The 23,295-nt window shown below is 45.8% G+C and overlaps 1 protein-coding gene across 1 annotated transcript in view; it reads left to right on the forward strand.

The window, feature by feature from the left end:
• The first annotated feature begins 10,803 nt into the window (after positions 1-10,803).
• Positions 10,804-23,295, forward strand: part of Elovl5 (ELOVL fatty acid elongase 5) — a 66,018-nt gene continuing 53,526 nt past the window's right edge. Inside the window, exon 1 of the mRNA XM_021171553.2 lies at positions 10,804-10,960. The gene's annotated coding sequence lies outside the window, so the exon portion shown is untranslated. The remainder of the gene's footprint in view (positions 10,961-23,295) is intronic.

The raw sequence follows: 23,295 nt of genomic DNA on the forward strand, positions 1-23,295 counted from the left end.
GCACTGGGAAACCTACTGCACAATAACTCAGAGATGTTGGGTTGGATGAGACTGGAAAGCATTATACTGAGTGACCTAACCCAGACCCCTAAAGACAAATACATGTTCTCACTCATATGCCTATCTTAGTGTTCAATCTTTTGATTTGTGTGTTTCATGTGGAGTACCTGTAGACTCCGGGAAAATAGGAAGAGACCACCTGTTTTGTGGGGAGGGGAAACAAAGATCTTAAGGGAATCAGGAGAGTAGAACACAGGTGATATGAAGGAGAAGGATGAATACTGGGCGTGGGAGAGGCTAAGCAGGGAGAGGGTTGGGAGGGCAGGGGAAAGGGAAGACGAACAGTATTCTGTTTGGAAAAGCCGTATGGAGCTAGCCTGTTGTCTTAGTCAGGGTTTCTATTCCTGCACAAACATCATGACCAAGAAGCAAGTTGGGGAGGAAAGGGTTTATTCGGCTTACACTTCCATGCTGCTGTTCATCACCAAAGGAAGTCAGGACTGGAACTCAAGCAGGTCAGGAAGCAGGAGCTGACACAGAGGCCATGAAGGGACGTTCTTTACTGGCTTGTCTCCCCTGGCTTGCTCAGCCTACTCTCTTATAGAACCCAAGACTACCAGTCCAGGGATGGTCCCACCCACAAGGGGCCTTTCCCCCTTGATCACTAATTGAGAAAATGCCTTACAGTTGGATCTCATGGAGGCATTTCCTCAACTGAAGCTCCTTTCTCTGTGATAACTCCAGCTGTGTCAAGTTGACACACAAAACCAGCCAGTACACCTGTCATTTTAAAAGCTCCCTGTTTAGTTGGAGTTATCCTACACAGTCGCTAATGCTCACTCAGGAAGGATCAATCTCAGTGCCAGGTAGAGCATGCCACCCCCTTGAGTTGTTGATTAGGGGTGTCCCAGAGATGCTCAAAGTAATACAAGCTATTGTCGTTGCTTTTAGTTGCCCAACAGAGCATGATGATAAGATCATATTGATGAAGACACTGTACACATTGGCCATAGGATACAGAGAAATCAAGTTTATGTAGGCTTAGATTTTTTCAAAACTTAGTTTAATAAGGATTCTTAACGATTCAACCTCCCTTCAAGCCCACTGTCCAAAGGTAGAGGAGGAAGATAGTTAATAGCACAAGGAATGTGGACGTGTTTAAAAGTAGTACTTTGGGGGCAATTCTAACCTTCTTACTGTCAGTCTATCAGCAGTACAGTTCAATAGCGTCAGGATACTAGCAGTTCAGTTCAATAGTGCCACCAAACATGTCTGCTTCAGCAAAACATCCTCTCGTAAGGCAGCTTCCAGAAAAAAAAAATCACATGACACAACTGAGTCTCCAAAGAACCCAGAAATTTCTACTGCAAGTTGATAATGATTGGGAAGCTTCCTCCTGATACTCTCTGATAGATTCTCTCTTCAGAGAGTGCTGTGCAGGCTGCTTGGAGTGGGAGGGGGGAGGCGTCAACAGTCTTACTCAGCTGTGAATGCTGTGAGCTACACTAGTGACTGGCGTGTCAAGATATGCTTGTGAGTCTAATAAATAGTAGCACAAATATAAGGGAGTGTCCAATCACTTTCTGTGGGCTTTAAGGCCATTCATTCCACATGAGGAAATTCATGTCTAGTGATGTAAATCTGGCTAGGAAGTGAGAGCTCACAGGCTCCAGGCATGAACCTACTTCTATTGTTTTGCTAAACGGACATAAAGCTGTCCTCTAAATCCTCTTTACACATAAATGAGTGCAGCTCTCAGACACTCTGAGAAGTGCCAATGTGTAGTAAACAGTCTTTACTATAGAAACCTACAAATGGTGAAAGTGTAGCATGAAGTACTTGGCCACAATGTGACATTTGTACTACAACTTTCCTCCCTCCCAAGACCCAAAGACTATCATTCAAGAGGAAGCAGGAAGATCACAGGAGCCAGAGGTCTGAGCAAATGGTACCTCTTGAACATGACAGGACCACTGCACTTAGGAACTTAGTAGCAGCTGTGGTTATCCTGTTGAAGATCAAAACAGCCAACCTTCTGCCCACCCCCCCCCCCCCCAACCGAATAGCTATTGGCTTTTGATGGATCCCAGGCCAGAATAACTGGACTCAGTGGATTATTTAAAAACAAAACAAAAACAAAAACCAAAGAAGTAAAGTTGGGAGAGAATGTGTGAGCTTAGGTGAGGATGGAGGTGTGAGCTTAGGCGGGGATGGAGGTGTGAACTTGGAAGTTACGAGGAGAACTCAGGGGTGAATATGATCAAAATACACAAAGAATTGACACAAATATTATATTTAAAATGTGCTGGGTTAGCATTTATTTTATTTTTACTTTCTATTTACTTATTAAAACAGGATCTCACTCTATCTCTGAAGATAACTTGAAACTCACTTGGCAGCCCAGCCTGAACTGGGACTTGCTACAATCCTTCTGTTTCCTGAGTTCTGGGATTACAAGATCACCCCACCCCATCATGCCTTTCTGGCTTTATTTAAAAACAAAACAAAACAAAACAAACAAACAAACAAAAAAAAAACCAACCTAGTGTGTAAAAGCTTTTAGTTAAAAAAAAAAAAAAGCTTTTTAGTTAAAAGCTAAAGCTCTTGATGCTCTTTCAAAGTTTCCTGTGCCCCCAGACGTCTTGCTTTGTACTTACAATGGTTATATCATGGCTGTCTTCCCTTACTACACACTAATACACACACTGGCCTCACTAGCAGATCTTACTCTAAAGCTTTTCCAGCGATAGAAGAGGGTTCTTTACTATCTCCTCCACGTGACCAAGCAGAGCAGGCAGTGCATACATGCACCATCTGCTAAAACATATTAAAGTCTGATCACAGTTTCCCTCCTACAAAGTGGGAGAGAGTGGTCCTGCCATAAAGATTTAAGTCCCTGAACAAGCCTCAACTCTGCCACTCCCCGGCATCCATTCTACCAATACTTCACAACAAAATAGGACATGGTTTTTTTATGCCAGGTTGGGAGCGAGGGTGGGGTTATGTGCTGGCTAGTTTATGTCAACTTGACACAAGCTAGATTCATGGGAGAGGAGGGAACCTCTATTAAGAAAATGCCTCCATAAGATCAGGCTGTAGGCAAGCCTGTAGGGCATCTTCTTAATTAACAATTGATGTGGGAGGGCAGACAAAGCCCATCAGGGTTGAGCCTCCCCTAGGCTGTAAGAAAGCAGGCTGAGCAAGCACTATGAAGCAAGCCAATAAACAGTAATCCCCCATGGCCTCTGCATCAGCTCCGACTTCCAGGTTCTTGCCTTCACTTCAAATGGTGAATTGTTGTATGGAACTGTGAGTGGAATAAACCCTTCCCTCCCCAAGTTACTGGTCATGGCGATTCATCACAGCAATTGACCCTAAGGCAGTTTACAGAATGTATCATCAACCCATAAGTGACCTCGTCATTAAGAGTCTTGAACTTTCCCACCCCCTTGAACGTTCTGGCTTGGAAACAGTGTACTTTAAAGAATTCTTAAGAAACACAATCTTTGATCCAAGAAAGAAGCGCTTGCACTTAGCCATAAGCACCCCTGCTGACCTACACACCAACAGCTTCCCTGAGGGGCTTCCCCAGTGGACTGTCAGTTCATCGGTGCAAAGAGGCATAGAAGTGCCACCCTCAGGTACTTTCCAACTGTAGCACTTGCAGGATAAATTTCTGATTTTTTTTCTACATCAAAACTTGGGAGGATTAACTGAGAAGTAAAAATATTAAGCAGTAGTTTACGATCCAACTGCTCTCTGTGCCTTTAAGGATTCCCCCAAGGAGAGAGGGGAGGAAGGGAGTGACCCTTGGTTGACAAAAGAAAATGTAACTGTTTCCTCTTCCTGTCCAGAACGTTCAGATCTCCTAGCAGATAATCTTAGGGGTAGGTCTCTGAAATATGCATTTCACCGTCCCGACCGGGGCCCATAGCCTGCACCGGCGTTAACAAGGCCTGGCTTCTCCGGAGCACGCGGGCATTCTCCGCAGGCGTGGAGGGTGCTGCGGTCCGGGTGCGAGTCCCCGCTGCAGCCTCCTCTCCCAGGCTCCCGCGCCTCGCGCTCCGCCCTGGGCGGCACCTTCCGTGCCCCGCCTGCTGTGCACGGCTTGCCAGGTCCCGAGGGCCGCGCCGAGGCCAGTGCCCCAGAGTAACCCCGCGGGCCCGCCCCTCAGCTCTGGCTGCTCAGTTCGGCGCCGCGATTGGCCGGCGCCGCCGCGGGTGAATGGCGTGACCCCGCTCGCCCACTCCCCGCCCACCCACAGCTCGGCGCCCGGGTGCTGGCCGGAAGTGAGGCCGTGGAGGTCCGCGAGGGTGCGGGGGGATGCGTCACTGAGACAGACAGAGTCCCGGGCCGAGGGTCCCTCGGGCCACCGCAGCGATCGCCCACCCGCACTAGCGCCTTGGAGCCTGGGCGGGGCCTCGCCAGGTTCTGCTCTGGGCTGGGCTGGCGTGCGGCTGGTTGTGTAGACTAAGTACCCTGTTGAACATAGGATTTTTGGACTCAGCCGCTTCGAGCAGATCACATGCAGACTTCAGTAAAGGGGGGGGGGGGCGCCTCTTGCCGTGGTAAAGTATTGAGGGTGAGAATCAGTAAGCAAGACCATTACAGAGTGTGGACGTGCTGGGAGAGAAGGAAACTAGAGGGGGATTGGGTTTGGGCAGGGTAGTGCTAGTCTGGTGGGGCCTATGAGGAGGTTAGAAAAGGAGCTGAAGAGGGGGAGTAGACGGGCTTTGAAGCCTCGCTTTGCTGTGTTCTTTCCTCATTCTCTCAACATTGAATTCTTACAGCTTTTAACTCTTTTATTTGCTAAAAGTGCATCACTTTTCCTAACTTATTGTTTGTTATCTGAGGTCCCGGGAGTATAGCATTTCCCCAGAGACCAGTCAGTAAATACGTACATGATGTTACTGCTGGCTGGGTACAGAGGGCAATTTTTTAAAAAACGAATAACATATTCGTGTTTGCTGAAAATCAATTCTCTTTATGCTTATCCCATTCACCCAGATTAGCACCCCTCCTCCCTGCCCTTTGGAAGCCTTCCTTGAATATCTATCTACAATACAGCTTTCCACAGCGTTCGTGCCCTGAAACTTATTCTGACCCATAAGCTCCTGAAAACACAGAGTCGCATAGGATGTTTGTGTTAGTTTTTTGTGTTACTATAGTTACCTGCAATGTGTCCATAGTAATAAGTGAAGAGAAAAACAAGCAAATAAAAACGTATAGCATCAATTTGAGACTCCGGAAGTCGTATTTATCTTGAAACAGCCTACTGAATCTAACTTGCTCTTGTGACCATGGAAAAAGTAAATGGTCTTGGAATGGTGTGTGTGTGTGTGTGTGTGTGTGTGTGTGTGTGTGTGTGTGTGTGTGTGTGAAGTGATGGTCTTCTACAAGTCTACTTCAATAAACACCCATTTCTTTTTGCTTTTTATGTACCTGGCCCGACACTATACTAGAAGTTTCTGCCCTTATCTTGAGGAAAAGAGTTATTGGAAACAGGAAGTGATGAAGGGAGCAGAATGCTCTAGCTATGCGGAAAGAGGAAAAGAAACATTTTGTTCTGCTTTACATTCCTCTTTTTTTTTTTTTTTTTTTTTTTTTTTTTTTTTTTTTTTTGGTTTTTTGAGACAGGGTTTCTCTGTATAGCCCTGGCTGTCCTGGAACTCACTTTGTAGACCAGGCTGGCCTCGAACTCAGAAATCTGCCTGCCTCTGCCTCCCTGGTGCTGGGATTAAAGGCGTGCACCACCACGCCCCGCCTTGAAACAAAGCCTAGCGAGAGAGGAAGACAAAGGAAAAAGATGAAGTTAAATGCACATGGGGCAATCGAATGGCAAGCAATAGTCTTCAAAAACTGATTAAGCTGGCGCCGAAGAGACGGTTCAGTGTTTAATAGCATGTGTTGCCGTTGGAGAGAACCTGGGGTTGGTCCCCTACAACTCCATGGTGGCTCAAAACCTCACTCCAGTTCCAGGGAGATCTGATGCTTTCTTCTGTACTCCCTGGGCACTGGGAACTCACATGGTGCATATGTGTACATACAGGTAAAACACTTGTGAGTATAAAGCAAAAAGAACTCATTTTATAAAATCAAGCTGACTCAAAAACTTGTAAATTTTCACTTGAGTCTTACGTGGTGAAAAGTGCACTTGAGACTGTGAGAAATTGTACTACCATCTTTTGGCATGGAAGAGTATGTCAGGCGCACAAAAGCAAGGCTTTTCACAATAGACTTTTTTCCAGGTAACTAAAATACCAAATGACCTAGAGTGACTACATCGTTTAAGGCTAATTGTTAGAGAACTTGTTTTTATAAATGATAGATCCGGGGCAAAGACTATTGAGTACACGTGGTCAGCTCTAACAGAATATATCTCACTTTGAAAGTATCCTTAGCCAGGGTTCATTCCCTAACTTCAGAAGCCGTATCACTACACTCTACCAGTTTACACGACTAATGTTTGGCTAAGAGTAAGCTTATCAACAGCTTTTTATCTAACCTTTAGCTCTTGAATAAATTATTGAATCAAATAAATTAGTTTTAAAATTTATCTTGATAACCAGCAAAAGAAAAGACTCAATGATAATCTGATTTGGTTGAAAACCTTTATTTCCACTTAGATAACAACTTTATTGAGATATGATTTATAAAGCATGAAATTCAACCAAGTAAAGTATAGACTCCAAGCATTTTAAGCAGTTAAGAACTTCGTGAAGCCAGACTTTAATTTTAACCAACTGGCTTTGCAGCCACCATAGATATACCACTTGAGTCTTCTATGGCTTGATATATATGTTTTTTAATCATTGTGCTGTTGACAGAATAAAGCCAGGGGATTGGAGAGATGGCTGAGAGTTTAAGAGCGCTTGTTCTTACCAAGGACTGGGGTTCAATTCCCAGAACTCACAAGTGGCTCCCCACTATGCACAGGATATCAAGTGCCCTCTTCTTATCTCTTGGGGCACTAGGCACACATGTGGTACACAGACATGCCCATGAGCAAAGCATTTATGTATATGTGTATATATATATATATATATATATATACATACATATATATGTATGTATGTATATATACACACACACAATAGAATAGTAAAAAATTATTTCAATCAAGCTTTACTGGGAAAGGTCTTAGAAATTTATCAGTATTAAAAGAGAGAAACTGGTACCAGTTTTTAACTTTAATTTTAAAAATGTATATGAGTGTTTTGCGTGTACACACACACACACACATCGTCATGTGCATGCCTGGTGTCTGCAGAGATCAGAAGAAAATGTTCAGTCTCCTGAAACTGGTCTTACAGATAGTTGTGAGCTACCAAGTGGGTGCCTGTAACTGCTGAGCTGTATCTCTGGCCCCCAAAATTTGACTAATTGTTGTAATAAATATAATAATTTCTATCTAATGGGAAAGTGCTTGGTATTCAAATTAATGCAAACTTGATTTTTTTAAAAAGAGATTTATATTTGTGTGTGTGCTCGCATGAGTTTATGTGTGTCACATCTGTGCATGTATGTGAGGATGCCAGAGAGTGTCAGATCCCTTGGGAATGGAATTGCAGGTGTTTGTGAGCTGCCTGATGTGAGTTCAAGTCTTCTGTAGGAGCAACAAGTGCTCTTAAGGGCTGAGCCATTTCTCAGTCTTGCCTTCACCTTAATTGTATTGCTCTGAGTCCTGAGATACAGTCCTAAACAGTAAGCTTATTAGAGGATCGGATAATAACTGTTAAAAAGCAAGTGTGGTGTGTTAAATAGTAATGAGTTCTAAGGAGAAAAATAGTAAAGAGGATACAGAAAACAGGAGGCAAAGGGGAAGGTGGTATGGAGTGACAGAAAAATGTCATTTGCTTCCTGAGGAGGTGGTGTTTATGCAAAGATCAAAATGAAACAAAGTTGCAAGCCTTAAGCGATTGCTAGGTTAAATCCTTGCAGGCTTAGAGAACCAGTAAGAGCCAGGGTTCTGAGCTGGTCTAGTGCTCACTGTATTCAATTAGGCTACTGTTTAAAAAAGACCACAATGTCCAGCAAGGCTTGGTTGTGGAAACCTGACTGGGGTGATGAGGGAATGACAACGGGACAGACATGCTTACAAAAAGTGGAACAAGTCACTTTGATGGAATGGCACCTACTACTGCACAACCTGGAGCCTCCCTGTCTTGTTTTGCACAGCTCAAGAAACTATTAGCTAGTCTTAGCAGGTCTCCATAGGGGAGCAGTCTCAGGCTCCAAGGGAAGGAAGCTAAAGTTGCTTTGGCATACTGGCCAGTCATTCTTCTATACTCCCACTTGGACCAGAGGGAGGCTTTGCTATGTCTCTGAACCTCACCCAGGTGATGGTGCCGCCAATTCCCTTGGGTCTGAGGCATTGACCCTTGTCAATCATGCACTCACTCAAGGCTTCCTCTGTTGCACCACAGGAGGTGGATAATTTTAGAAGATTAGAAAAATAGCAACATGCTAAATAATTGAAGCCCAAAGGCTTTTGTTAGGATTTGGGCTTTAATTCTGTGTTGAGACATGAAGTTGATGGGTAGTACTGCATTGACTGGAAAAACAGAGGAGAAAAAGAGGAAGAAAAACAGAAGAAAAGAAGAAAGGGGAGCAAGAGAACCCAACAGATGGTACAGTGTCATCCTTAGTATAAAACAACAGTCATCCTAGATTCTAGTCAACTTGGAGATGTTCAGAGATTAGCATAGATTTATCACTTTAGAGATAGGTTTCATTATGCCATGCAAATCGAACAGTAGCAGTTTCAGTCATTAGAATTCGGTATTTTAATGAAGCTGTTAATTGCATTTTTAATTCAACTGCAGCTGCTCTTGCAATAAAGCAAATTGCCCAGGATATTAAATAATTCCTTCCTCAAAAGTAATACTGAAACAGTCTTCTTACATACTTGGAAGTGTATTAGAGGAGATCTAGGCTCACTGATAAAAACTAAGAGCAAAGTGTCTGGGGTGGGGGATACTGCCATAATTTAAAAGTAAATAGAGAATAAAATTATTATTTAATGGAGAAAACACATTTTTTTATATTATCACATGAACGCTACTAAAGAACTATCTCAAATCACATATGCTAGGTAAAATGGTAGAGATAGCTTCTCATGGTTCTTATAGTTCCCAAGGCCAAGAATCCAGTTCTCATGGTACCCAAAGCACTTCTCTTCCATTCCATCCCTTAGTAAGCCTGGCACTGAATCATAGGGATGTTTTTATTTGGGGGAAAAAATAGCTAAGATGGGAAGTTATACAAGTTCTGTGCTTTTCTTGCAAATTTACACTTGAATTCAAAGATACTAAAATGGGGGTAGCTATGAGGCTGGTGGTTTCAGACCTTGTGGAGTGGAGTAAATTTAGCTGCTGTGTCAGGGAAGGTCCCGCCTGCCTCTGATTACATATGTAAATCACATACTGGGAACCCTAGGAGAGAAGAGTATGCCTTGCTAGTAAATAGCCTAGAGAAGAGTTAAGAATCCTGAACAGGAGGGACACGGATGGCAAGTGGAGCTGAAACAGGGATCAAACATGGCACCGCTGAGTTCATGCTTCACCCATAAAAAAAAAAAAAAAAAATGGTTAGGACTTCTTGTCACACTCCAGACTACAAAGAACTGTCGCAGATGATGCCTCAAGCCTTGTAAATGCCATTGAGGGGAGAAACAAGCTAGATTTAGAGCATTACTTGCCTGCAGATCTTAGCGGTCCCTGGTATGTGAAAACTACGAGACAATTACAATGCACACGGTGAATGCTAGGAAGCCAGGTTGCACAGATGACCACTCACATGCCACTTGAACGACACTTCCTGTATAGACAGACATGCACTTATGGTTAGCACTCGGCACTGTTGCGGGGAAGGCTGTCCTTACTCAGTGTTTGTAGAAATGAATGGCAACTAATTGTTATTGCTACAGCAATTTGTGACTGTTTAAATTATCTAGTGTTTATAGTTTGTATATTCGTATTCCTATGACAGTGGTCTGGGTCCTGGAACATTGCTGGATATACAATAAACATTTTACTATAAATAATAAAAAAATGTTTCAACACTGAATGACTGCTTGGCTGTGTTGTGTCAGTGGGTGTAAAGCGAAGGGGGCACAACAAAAGGTTACATTTCTAACGTTTGAAGTAAGAGTTGTAGGCCTTGATTTATCAAACAGCAGCGGAAACTAGAAAGGCTCTTATGTTTGTACCTGCGTCCCATTTAAGTGTTTGAATTTGCCCAGCTGAAAGACATTACAGTACTTCATTACAAGACTGATAATTTCGTAGAGTAGAAATATCAAAACTCCCAATAGTGTGTGATCAACCTATCCAAGAATTACGGTTGCAAAGTTCCTAGTGATTTCTGTTGCTTCAATTTGCGCAACAGCAGCTCCACCTAGGTTTTAGAACCCTTGCTAAAACCATGAAAAGGGTCCCCTTCACAATGTTGGCGAAACCCGTTAGGTGGGTGGGCACCTGCCAAAAAAACAAAAACAAAAACAAAAACGCCAAGCCTGCCCCTGTCCCCCAGCCGTTGGAAGGAGTTCAGGGCATCCAGAACTTCACTGTGGCTATTGCGCAGACTCTGCGTCCCACGCAGGCTTATTAGGAAGAAGCAAGAAAACTGCCCCGAGACACGTGAACCACGGGGGACCAACCCTGGCTTCCTCTGCGCACCGCATCTGATTCTGGAATTTACAATCACGAAAGTTCTATCGCCCCAGGATTGGTTCCAAGGCCGCATGACATCATAGCGCTTGATCCTGCCTCCGGGCTCGGATTGGCTGGCCGCGCCATTGTGACGTCACGGTCAGCCCACGCCGGGGTTGAAGCTGCCGGGCGCCTTCCTCTTGCATCGCGGCTGCCACTTGCTTCTGTTCCCGCGCCCGCTTGCACATCCTCCTGCTCGCGCGGTCCTGCTGCCGTCCGGTGCTCCCCGTAGCCGCTCAGGCAGAGAGGTGAGCCGCCTGCTTCAGGAACTTGGCGGGTGCCAAGGCACTGGGGTGCGGCCAGGCTGCTGGCGCCGTGAGGTCCGGGTTGGGCGGGGGGCGGCAGGCACCGTGGCCCGGCGAGCGCGGGGCGCGGGCCGAGAGGAGCTCCGCCGGGATGGATGCTTTCGCACCTGTTCGTGGGTGGCAGCCACTTTGGCGCACTGACAGGCGCGGAGATCGCAGGGAAGGATGGCGGCGCGCTTGGATCTTCCTCCGAGCTTTCTCTGAGCGACCGTAAGGGCTGCCGAGGAGGAGTCCGCGTGAGTCCGTGCAGTACCGGGCTTTGGGGCCGCGCGCTGGCCTTTCCCCCGCTTTCCTCTCCTTTGCTGCTGCCAGGGACGCCCGCTAGCCCGCGACCACTCCAGCGGGTATATGCAGCCCAGCCTGCCCCGGGAGGGTGGAGACGCGGACGCATAGCTGCGGGTAACGGCCTGGAGTCTGCGAATCCATAAAGTGCGCTGCTTAGAGTTTTAGGGAAAGTGTCCTTTATTGTTTGCTTGCCAGCAAGCCTTCCCCTTCCCCTATCCTTGAGGTGGAGATAGTAACGCCCCAGAGAGAGTTCTTTTTAGACGATCTTGAAGCCTTTGGCACCTTCGAACTTAGCGTCCCCGCTCTAGATTACATTATGCTTATCTCTAGGCGCCTTGATTGCAAATTTGAAGGATGCATTGGATGAATTTTCGTAAGGGGAGGGGGCGATTGAAAGAATGCAACGCATGACTCCTTAGCTGGAGGATACCCGGGGAGAAGTCTGGTAAGAAATTGTGGGGGAGCGAGCAGTCCTCCCCACAAGCCTCGACTGTCTTTCTGTTTTTTAATGTCAGGGCTGGTGGCAGGAAGTGTTTTTGTACAGTTGTACAGGAGGGCCAGTGTTGTCTGTTGGTTTTGTAATTCGTTCCTCTAACCGCTTGGCAGTTATAACCTGTTGGTTTGTACTTGCAAGTCTTTGTGCTTTTGCAAAGTCTCAGGCCACAGCATTTGGGTCAAAATCTACAGATACAGTCAGCTTTGCATTAGATGAATGCGAATGCACACCGTCGATTTCATCTATGGCTGGGCACAGGTGCATCGTTTATCTAGTCAGCCCCAGTACTGCCAGGTTTCTCTGCGAAAGCTCTGACCTTGAAAAAAAAAAAAGGCTACTTTCCTTTGAGATTTTTCTCCTGATAACGTCAGTGCCAGGAACATCTACCATAGGCCATCTCCTTTTCTATTCTCTTTTTGTCTTTCAGTTCTTTGGAACTGAAGAAAGAAAGGAGGAATGTTATATACTTTCATAGAATGGAGGGTAAACTTAACCATGAATGGGAAACGTGGCTGTTGGGTTTTTCAAAATAGGTAACTAGTAAGTAGTTCTTACTTGACTCGGTTTCCTTGTCAGCCAGCTGGGTCCCATGTAACTGATTTATTTATTAGGTGGTTTCAAGAGACTGTAAGTGAAAGAACCAAAAGGGGGTCTGCTAAATAGTGGTTTGATAAATGTCTCCTTTTCCTTCCCTGGGATTAACAGTGTTTCTCTTGGCCAGAGCCTTAGCCTTTGGATGCCTGTTGTTCGAAGAATTCTTTCCCCCAGCAGTTCCGCTCTGCCTTAGCCGTAATTACTGCTTGTGCTGCTGTTAGAGGTGAAGTACTCACCTTTGTGCTAGATTTCCAACTTGAAGTCTACATACAAATCGAGGCAAAATTGCCTTGTCTTCCAGGAACTATGGCAGAGTAGAGCATATTTGTTGCCTTTTTCTCTAACACACACTAACCTTCTCAGGGGTGTGTGTGTGAGGTGTGTGTGTGTGAGGTGTGTGTGTGTGAGGTGTGTGTGTGTGAGGTGTGTGTGTGTGAGGTGTGTGTGTGTGAGGTGTGTGTGTGTGAGGTGTGTGTGTGTGAGGTGTGTGTGTGTGTGAGGTGTGTGTGTGTGAGGTGTGTGTGTGTGTGAGGTGTGTGTGTGTGAGGTGTGTGTGTGTGAGGTGTGTGTGTGTGAGGTGTGTGTGTGTGAGGTGTGTGTGTGAGGTGTGTGTGTGTGAGGTGTGTGTGTTTGAGGTGTGTGTGTGTGAGGTGTGTGTGTGTGAGGTGTGTGTGTGTGAGGTGTGTGTGTGTGAGGTGTGTGTGTGTGAGGTGTGTGTGTGAGGTGTGTGTGTGTGAGGTGTGTGTGTTTGAGGTGTGTGTGTGTGAGGTGTGTGTGTGTGAGGTGTGTGTGTGTGAGGTGTGTGTGTGTGAGGTGTGTGTGTGTGAGGTGTGTGTGTGAGGTGTGTGTGTGTGAGGTGTGTGTGTTTGAGGTGTGTGTGTGTGAGGTGTGTGTGTGTGAGGTGTGTGTGTGTGTGTATTCTACTTTTGTCTGCCAATTCACAATACCATAGACCACTTCCCCTCAGTTGCCTGTTTTTTCCTGCATGTGTTCCCACTCAGAGGCCATTCACATGGCTGCTTCCCCCCATGCCTCGTTTCTGGTTTTCCTGCTGCAGAGTTGAACCCAGAAGTTCACACGTGCTGAGTAAACACTGCTACTGAGCTCCTTCAATCCTGCTTCATGAACTGATGCTAAGAACAGATTTGCTAAGTGTTTCTTTTCACAAACCAGTGTCCTCTAGGGAGTCCCATTACCCATCTTTTTGTTAAAAAATCTGGAACTTACAGCCAGGTGGTAGTAGCACCTGCCTTTAGTCCCAGCACTCAGGAGGCAGAGGCAGGCAGATCTCTCTGAGTTCAAGGCCAGCATGATCTACAGAGCTAGTTCCAGGGCTAGGGCTGCACAGAGAAACCCTGTCTCAAATCACCAAAACAAATAAACAAACAAACAAACAAACCTGGAGCTAAGGCCCAGAGATGTTGACTTTCTGAAAAACACACAGCTCTATCTCCAGCATTCCCGCTTCTTACTACATCTGTCTGTTGTTGGATTGTTTGTCTAATCAGCTACATGTCATTTATGTAATTGTGCTGTTTGCTAACTTAAAATACTCTAACCCTGTGCTGAACCATCTTAAACCAAACTTAGCACGTTTCAACAACACACATACCTCACACACACACACTAAACCATAGGATTAGCAATTTGCTGTTTCTCAGTCTGCCTGAAGTATGTTCCTGTATTTATCCTATTCTTGATTCATTTGTTTTAAGACAGTGTCTCATTGTAGTCTAGGCCGACACCTTGTCTTAGGGGTTTCTGAAAGGTCAGCCCTCAACTTCTGATCCTCCTACCTCTGTCTCTTAAGCACAGGGATAATAAGGTATAGGTTAACACATTTGGTCTGGGCTGTGCTGGGCATGGGACCCAGTTTTGGCTGTCCCCAATCCACAATTCATTTTTATTAACTTACTGAGTTAGCGGGTATGTGTTAAATGTGTGTATGGCTGGGGTGTTTGGATCCAAAGATGAGTGAAGCAGTTTCTGATTTCAAAGGGCTTCTTGATTTGGCTTACACTGGGAGCCCTTTTATGCATACTTATTTTATACTTTACACCAAAAGAGAGTCAGAGGTAGGTTTCTGGGACACATGGCACAACTGTCCGTCAGTTAGTGCAGTGCCTATTAAGACTGAATTGGTCAGGATGCTTTTGATTCACGAAGCAAAGCCCAGTATAAATAAGCTTACAATCACACCTTTGTAATGGCCTTGAAAGCAAGACCTTTGCTCCAGTTCACTGCAGTCCTCTGACATGCTGGTTATAGATCCTTAGGCTCATTTTACAAGATGACTCCTAGGAAGTGTCTGGATTCCCCCTTGAGGTGCTTTTACCTTAAGCCTCGGCCCCTTTAAGCACTAGCAGTCAGAAGGATCCGATAAACCTGGTATTCATCCCACCGGTGGGCTGACTCTTAACCTCACCTAACTGGCTGCTGTACTGGCTGTTAGGGAGGGCTTGCGTTAACACCAGGTTGTTGAAAATAAGAGGAAGTTTGGAGTGTGAACAAGTATGGAATCACTGAACAAGAAGGAAGTGCAGGTGACTGAAGCTGGTAGAGACAGCAGAAGTCCGACGTTAGCCTGGTTGTGCTGTAATAACAACTAACTTAATAAGGTTGTGGTGTCAGAGCACTAGATCACTTCCTGAGAACGGACCTCACTCAGACCCTATTAATTGATACCAGAGGATTCTCACTTTATAAGAAGATGCCCAGTTTAGATACTTGCCCAAGGTCACAACTCATGCAGCCTAGACATTTCTGGTGCCAGATCCTGTCTTCTTTCCTGAGATGTCTCGTAACAGAATACTACAAGTAGCCCCCCCCCCACCTCACCCCCAAAAGGAGTACACTGGGTGCTGTGCTTGGGAAATAGGAGTCTTGTCGGCATAGAGGATGACTTGGCTAGGATGGAGGCTCGGATTGTGGAGAGAGCCTGAGATTATGGAGAGGTTAACAGTCTGGTTTACCTCCCACAATAAATGCATGTGACAGACTGAAAAAGTACAGGCTCGGGATTCACGGTCGAGTAAAGCACATGTGTGCTAGCTAGTGTTAACGTTTGCAAAGGCATGGGCATTGGTGGGTAAAACTGGCTGCGTTGTTCCTTATCTTCACTGCTACCAACATGAGAAATTAGTTTTGAGCCCTGGTGTCTGTCTGTCTGTCTGTCTGCGCCCCCCCCCCCTTCTCTCCCATTAAAGATGAAAGGTTACCGTTTCTTAGTTTCAGTTTTGCCAAGAATAAACCCTTTGTTTCTGTTTGGCAGTGGATTGAGAATGAAAGTTGAGATCTCTTAGGTCTCAGCAGGACAACTGGTGGGGGGATTGAAGCAGTAGAAGCAAACTGCTGCTCTTCTGACTTTCGGAGATTGGATCTTGAAATGTTACTCTAGGAGATGTTTCAGCCTAGGGAAGCAACTTGTTAAGGTAACACATCTGACCAAATGTAAGTTTCTGTGATAGGGCCTCCCTCCCATGCCCTGATTTCAACCCATAAATGTTACTGTACCACACTTGTGGGTTCTCATTGGCATGTCTTTTCCCCGTGGGGACATGTTTCGTTGACTTGAGGGCATCCACTTTAAGCGCTCTGTGACCCCTGGGCTTAAAACAGTCCAACTTGGTGCGTTTTTAGACGTTTAAATTCCAGCATAGAGAGGTGACTTGGCGTGGCAAGCCTGAGGACTTGTTAGGTACTCAGAACCCATAGCTGAGGGTGGGGTATGGGCGGGAGCTGGGAGCAATGGTATCCATTTGTATTCACAGCACTAGGAGACATTGGTAGGCAGATTCCTGGAGGTCCCTGACCATCCAGACTTGACATCTCAGAAAGTTACAGACCGATGAGACACCCTGTTGTGTCCCCACTCCCAAAGGACAGCACCTGAGGTAAAATGGCATAAGGATGCCCTCAGGTACACAACAACTACACAGAGACCAGATTCCTACCCTTCTTGTCCCTTCTTTCCCCACCTGTTGTGTATGAAATTCAGTTGTAATTGTAGTCAGGTAGTAAGGGGTACCCCAGGACTCCTTATTGCCAGACAGACTTTAGTGCTTTTGGCTTCACATCTTACATTGTTTGAGGTTTAAGATTTTTCAGTGTTGATTCTGCCTTGCTTTTTCTAACTGGAATAACCATTTTCTTGAAAAACAACTTGTGACTTTTAAGTGCATTCTTAGTTCCTATGTGAGGCTAGAAATGCCCCCTCATGCTCCGGATGCTTTCTGCTGGCTGATTTCCACCCTGCTCTTTCCTTCTCCTGGTTCATAGTTACTTCTTGTTACTTCTAGGAAGCTGTCTTGAATGGGCTTTATCGGAACCAGACTGGGGAGCTGGCCTCTCAGGGATGTGTTTTGTGTTTCCGAAGCCAGGAGTACTGTTCCCCCTTTGTCTTGGCACAGTGAATGTGGTGACAAAGTGATTGTTATGAATTCTCCTTCCTTAAAGAATATTCTCAGGATACCAAATTCAGTAATTACTCATTTGCTTCCCCAGGGTTTTCAGCAGTATGGTGAGTCCTCAGGGGTAGTGTTCAAGGCACACCTGCTTCTTTGGAGAAGAAACAAATTAATATTTACAGAGGCTACTGAACCCCAGTCAGCTGTTTTGTTAGTTGATTTGCACAATTGAAAATTAGCATTCACTTCTGACAGAACTGGCGAATGTCTTGGGAATTTAAATGCACTTTAGGATCTGAGATGCATTTAAAGGAACACCATGCATGCATCTAAGGAAGGCAGGCTGAAGGGCACGTGTCAGAGTCGGTGCCGTCCGAGTTAGCAGCCACACACCCGCGTAGGCTTCCACACTTACTGAAGTGTGGGCTGTCATGGGTAAGTTATGTCACCTTCCCAAGATCCCAGCTTGTGTTGAGAGTTCCGATACCAATGCGCTCACTTTGAGTGGTGCTGGATCCATCAATATTATGTGTGAAAGTGAAGTGGGGGGATCTGGTTATTGCAGGTAAGAATTCCCTCTGTACAGGATGCCACTTGAAGCATTGTTTAAGCAAGGTAGGTTAGAAGATGTTCTACCACAGAATAAACTGGGCCATAGCTTGGCAAGGGCAGGCATACACCCACTGGTGTGTGCAAAATGGAGCTGGGTTTTGTTTTGTTTTGTTTTGTTTTGTTTTGTTTTGTTTTGTTTTTACCACGAGCCACTTTGGTTAAGGGCTCGGCATAAACTAATTCATTTCCAGTAGCTCACTGGACCTTATAAGGTAAGAGCCTGAGCTTTACAGATGAGAAACCGGATTTAGGAATGGTACCTAAATGGTTCAGAGTTCTATGCAGAGCCAGGCGAGTGCCGCCTCGGAGTCTCCTAGGCCCTTGCAGTGCTCTAACCCCTAAGGGCACCTGCAGGGGCAGCCCTTGTCAGAAGGCACAGGAGGCAAGCGCAGTTCATGTCCATCCCATTCCGGGAGGTTGGTGACAACATAAATGCTTTGTTGACTGTAACTAGGCAGAGCTTTAGAAGATGTGAACAGGGACTAATGACCCTGGTGGTCAGGGCTTAAGAGGGGAACTTTTTATTTCTTACCTTTTAGATAGTCTGAACATAAGGCTTGTCTGTTTGGGCAATGGTGCTGGTGGAGCATCTCAGACAGAACGCTTGCTTAAGGTTGCCCAAGGCCCCAATTCTGTTCTCAGTACTGCGAAAACAAAAAGTGCAGATGCAGGACTCTGCTGGCCTAAGAAGCCTGTGTTGAGAAGCCTCCTGACTGGCCTAGGGAAGCCCGAGTTGCTGTCCTGATGTGGACTTGGCCCCAGTAGGTTTTCTCTACAAGGTGTGAGGTCTGTGAGGTGTATGCTGCACTGGGTAGGAAAGGCACCCAGGTTCCATAAGGAGCATCCTCTCTGTGCCCTGAGAATGGACGTGTCAGTCGTTAGTGACTGTTTGAGAACACTCGGTCATTCTGCTACCTGCTCTGTTAGAGCTGGTGCGCTGGGCTGGTGTTTCAGCCGGAGGCACCTGCTGCCCGTTCTGTTCTCCTGGGATCCCTCCGGCTTCTCAGCACTGAATCTTCTTTCTAGGTGAGCATAGTCACTAGGTTTGTCTGACACGACTGAGACGACTTGAAAGTACCTTTGTTCCTAAAATAAAATCACTAGTCATATGATGGCTTCTATATTAGCAAGGAATCTGATAATAAAACCATCGTGACCTTGGGCCACAATCTGTAGAAGAGATGAATACATAAATACTATTATGTTTGCTTTTTAAAAACTACAACATTGCAAACCGGCTTTGAAAAATAGCCTGCACGTTTTGGTTCTGGGAGCCCTGCAGTCACCTCCACACACTGGTAGTAGTTATAAGATACAGCTGTTTGGTCGAACTTTAACAAAGAAATGTGTTTTCATATTACTTGCTTAAGGTTACACGGGCTCGAATGGAAACCTTTTAAGTCATTTTCTGTTGAGGGATTGTATAATTCTGTTATGCTTCTCCTCTCTTTTAATTTTAACTTGGACTGTAATTCAGCCTTTGTACGCTTTGTACAAATTAGCTTAGAGAACATTAGAATTTATTTTGAATATTCAAGTGCTCACATCAACCATGAGACTGCAATCAGATAGGAATTTTAAGTAGCTACCCAAAAAAGAAAATACTGCTTAAAAACCTTGTGAATATTCCTCTCGCAGCTATTTGCACTCGCGGCCTGCTGAGTTAGCTGTTCACAGCACCACTGAGGCAGAGCACCGTCCATCTGAGCCTGGCCTCTAAGGCAGCTGTCGGAAAGGAGGCAGCTAGAGTTGTCTTGATGTCTTGGCTGCTGTCTTTTGTACAAGTGCATTTCACACAAGAAGGTAGTTGCTCTGAATGGGTGGGAGCTTCTCCATTGAGACTTTTTAAAAAAAATTAATTACTTATTTACATTTCAAATGTTGTCCCTAAGATCTGTCAGGACCTCCATGTCCCTAGACAGGCTATGAATACTGTGGTGGCTTCATTATCAAGACAAGTAGAGTTTGGAATGGACTTAGTGACCCCAAAGGAGGTTGGCTGTGACCAGAGAACATTGAGACCGTCCATCCCTTTTTTCTTCTGCCTCCCTCACTCCCTCCCTTCCATTTTGAACCCAGGACTTAAGTCATGTATGTAAATGCTCTGTCACTGAGCTGCACTCCCAGATAAGGTAGCTGTTGTTGTGTTTGTTTGTTTGTTTGGTGGTGGTGGTGGTGTTTTTGACACAGAGTCTCATACATAGCCCAGGCTCCCCTGGAACTCATCCTGTAACTCCCCAGGGGCTGAGGTTCCAGGCACGGATGTATCGCACCATAGCCCGGACACTTGATTTTCATTGAGCTGTAGAACAGAAGTTGAATTTCTCATGGTTTTGAGAAATGGGGATCTGGACTCTAAGATGGCGGTAACATTTGCAGACACTGTCATAGCTCACAGCTGATCTGCTGGTGGGATTGCAAAGCTCTTCACTCACCGATGGCCCCTCTCTGCTGTTTATTTCTAGCCCACCTCTGAGCCCTGGGCTGCTGACTTCCTGTATCTTAAGTCTACGTGGGCTGTCACCAAGAATCCTGCTATTTTGTTTGCTGCGTGATAGGGCGCATTAGTCTATACTAGTTTGCCTAAGCCATTTTTAAGCTAGAAGCAACCCTCATCTCAGCCAGTCACTCTTGTCTATCTGTCAGTCACCAGGTATGGTCCACCCAGGCCTGGCCTGTCCCTGTCCGCTACTTGAACGTTCTCAGCACATTTAGTTAGTGACTACAGCTTCACTCTGTCTCCTTTCTGTTTCCCTTGTAGTCTGTTGCCAAAGTGGCTTTCCGGCATGTCGATAGGATCATTTTGGTCCAGCCTAAAGGTCTCCTCAGGCCCGTCATCCTTTGACCCTGTGGCCTGTGTGTGCCTCTTAATCTGGATGTTTAAGACTTGTTTCCCCCCTGTGTTCGCTTACTCCTGTCTCCGTGTCATGTTTTATTTAGATAGCTTCCTCATTTATATCTGTGTCTATTCCCACTATTTAAAAAGCTAAGCAGAACGGTAAGAGAAAGGCCAAGACTAACCTTACCTTCTCCTTGATTCTGACTCCGGCTGAACTGGGTGCTCTGACTCCTTGACTGTTTAGCTTGGCATGCTAACCACCGTATGTCTCAGTTTTCTCTTTAAAAAAAAATGAGAATGGCCAGTATCTTTCTTCTCACAGTTTCTCAGGCTCCTCCTGGGAAGACTTTCTCTGTTGCAGAACCTGAGCTTTTCCGGCTGTAGTGTGAGTATTTGGTAAATAGACACATAAACATCTCTCCAAAGATGTGTCCTTGGGATATGTGCTTTCCTTTACATCAGCTTCACACATGGCTGTGTGAAGCTGATGGGACCCCTGAGAATCCTGAGCTACGTGAGACTTCACAGACGAGGAACCCACCTGATCAGGGAACTGGGCCAGGTCTCCAGGCTAAGCCGAGTAAACCTCAGCAGCTCAGTCCATCCGCTAGACACTCATCCCACCCCCCAGGGGTGATGAGTGCTATTTTAAAGGTGTTGTTTATTTGCATATCACATTGTAAGTTTTGGGGTTGAATGTGCCCAAGATAGAACAGTCTGATGGCACTATTCCCAAAGAAGCCATAAGGTCAAGCCGATGTGTAAGTACTGAAGGTGTCTATTATTAAATAATATCGACTAGCCGCCCTTTGGAACCTTATTTTGTTGTGCACCATGCCCAGGGTGAGGGTGGGCAGAGCTGGGTTAAGCAGCCACAAGGCTACCTGATTCATTGATTATGCATACTCACTTGCTGTAGAGCACGGTGCTGCCGTCTGAGGACCTGAGGAACGGGGGTCCTAGCATTCCAAATCCCAGCAATGGGAGGCAGAGGAAGGCGGATCTATTGAGTTGAAGGCCATCCTGGTTTACAGAGTGCGTTGTAGGCCAGCCAGACTCTGATGAGGACATTGACAGAGTGAACACATTAACTTAGTGGTGAGGCCTGTGGTAGGATCCTGTGGAGTGCCAGGGGACAGTCATGGAGACTTTGATCAGATCGGAAAGCCAGGAGGAAGCAGGAAGCAGTCGGGGAGAAAGAGGAAATAGACATGCTGCCGGGGATAGACAGGTACGTGAGGAATGAGAGTCAGGAAACCTGTGAGAAAGGAAGTTACCAGTGTGGGCCCTAGGGCTACTCAGAGGCAGGCGGCTGAGCATTTCTCTGGTTTTGAGCAGTGAATAACGGTGCAAGTCTTAAAGGCAGAGTAGCTCCATTTGAGAGGGGCTGTGTAAGGACAGTAGAGGCATGGTGCTAGCTTCAGTTGGACGGTAGCTCTGGTAGGAGCAGATAGGTCTTATCAATCAATAGACTGACTGTAGGGCCTGGGGAGGAATTTAGAAATCATCTGGCCTGTTATACTTACTCTGGGGTTTGCAGAGAAATTCAAACAGAGCAATACAAGAAACTTTCTCTAAACCTCTTTATGTCTCTGATGTGTCTTCAGAGGCTAGGGCATTGTGGACATTGGTATTTTAGTTTTATTTTTCTTCTTTGAACTTTTCATATATGTATGTTTTGATCATCCAGACCACCCTCACTATACCCGAGTCCACACAGTGGCCACAGGATGCACATGGATGTAGGGCCTTCCACTGAATGGGTACCTTGCGAGGGGCCACATCTCTGAAAACGGGCTTTCCCTTCTCAGCTAGGGGTTGGGCCTCAGGGTCTTTCCCTCTACTAGTGCTGGAACGCTGCCTGGCTGACTGGCTTGATCTTGTATGGCAGCCACAGCCCTGAGTTCATGAACACGATGGCCTTAGGTCAAGAAGACACCTTTTTACAGTAACCCAGCCTCTGACTCTCGGAATAGTTCTCTTTGTCTCCTCACCTGCTGTGTTTGCCAGGCCTCTGAGGGAGGGGTGGTTTAGCTGTTCTGTTTAGGGCTGTATGGCGTACAGTCACTTGCTCTGTTCTTTGATCAGTTGTGGGGCTCTGTTTAACCTCCACTCTCTACAAAAAGAGACTTCTCCAGTGAGGGCTAAGGACCGCACTAACCCTAGCTGGCCAAAAGTGGTACTAGCTGCCCGAGCAGGGTCTCAGGCTATTCTGTTTTGAAATAAGTTACTATTTTTATATTGGTTGAGAAAGGGGCGCAGGGAGGGTTTCAGGGTTTGGTCTCAGGTTGTCACGTTACACATGAAACTCTTCTTGGTCACTCACTTGGTGTCTCTGCAATTGGGTTTCTCTCTGGAGTCCAGGCTGGCCTGGGATTTGTAGGAGTGAGCCACCACATTACAGCTTCTAGGGGGCGGGGGGTCTTAGAGAAGTAGGCTTGTTTCTGGCCTGGAGAGTTAGACATAGGAGGTGGGTGGCTTTTGAGTTGAATCTTAAGAGCTGAGACTAGCTCGGAGAGAAGAGTAGTGAGGGCCTACTGTGTGGAGCACCTACTGTGTGGAGGGCCTACTGTGTGGAGGGCCTACTGTGTAGAGGGCCTACTGGGTAGAGCAGCACGTGAGCCCTAAGTTGTATGATGTGAGTGAAACTGGGTGCCCCCCGGAAGTAGCAGTCGTACTCAGAAACCCTGGAGAGCTGTAACAGCTCCAGCGTAAGCAGCTTCAGTGTGTTTTCAGAGTTGATGGATTTGATTATGTAATTATCAGCATTGAGGATTCTGCGTTGCATAAATATGTGGTACAAATTGGCAGAAGTTAATTTAGGACCACTTTGGAAATCCTTCCTAATCCCAAGCTAAAATTCATCCTGATTTTGTTTTGTTTGGTTGGTTTTGTTTTATTTTTAATTTTTAATGAAATCCAAGCTTGCAGCTTCAACAGCAGTTTTTAAAATTGAATATCCTTAAACCATCTAGTATCAAAATACACTAGTTTGGTCCTTACATGCCAAGGAATGTCAGTAGAAAAATATTAAATGTCTTTGTTT

Source organism: Mus caroli, unplaced genomic scaffold, assembly GCF_978045245.1.
Source record: "Mus caroli unplaced genomic scaffold, Mus_caroli_1 scaffold_11, whole genome shotgun sequence".
Lineage (NCBI taxonomy): Eukaryota > Metazoa > Chordata > Mammalia > Rodentia > Muridae > Mus > Mus caroli.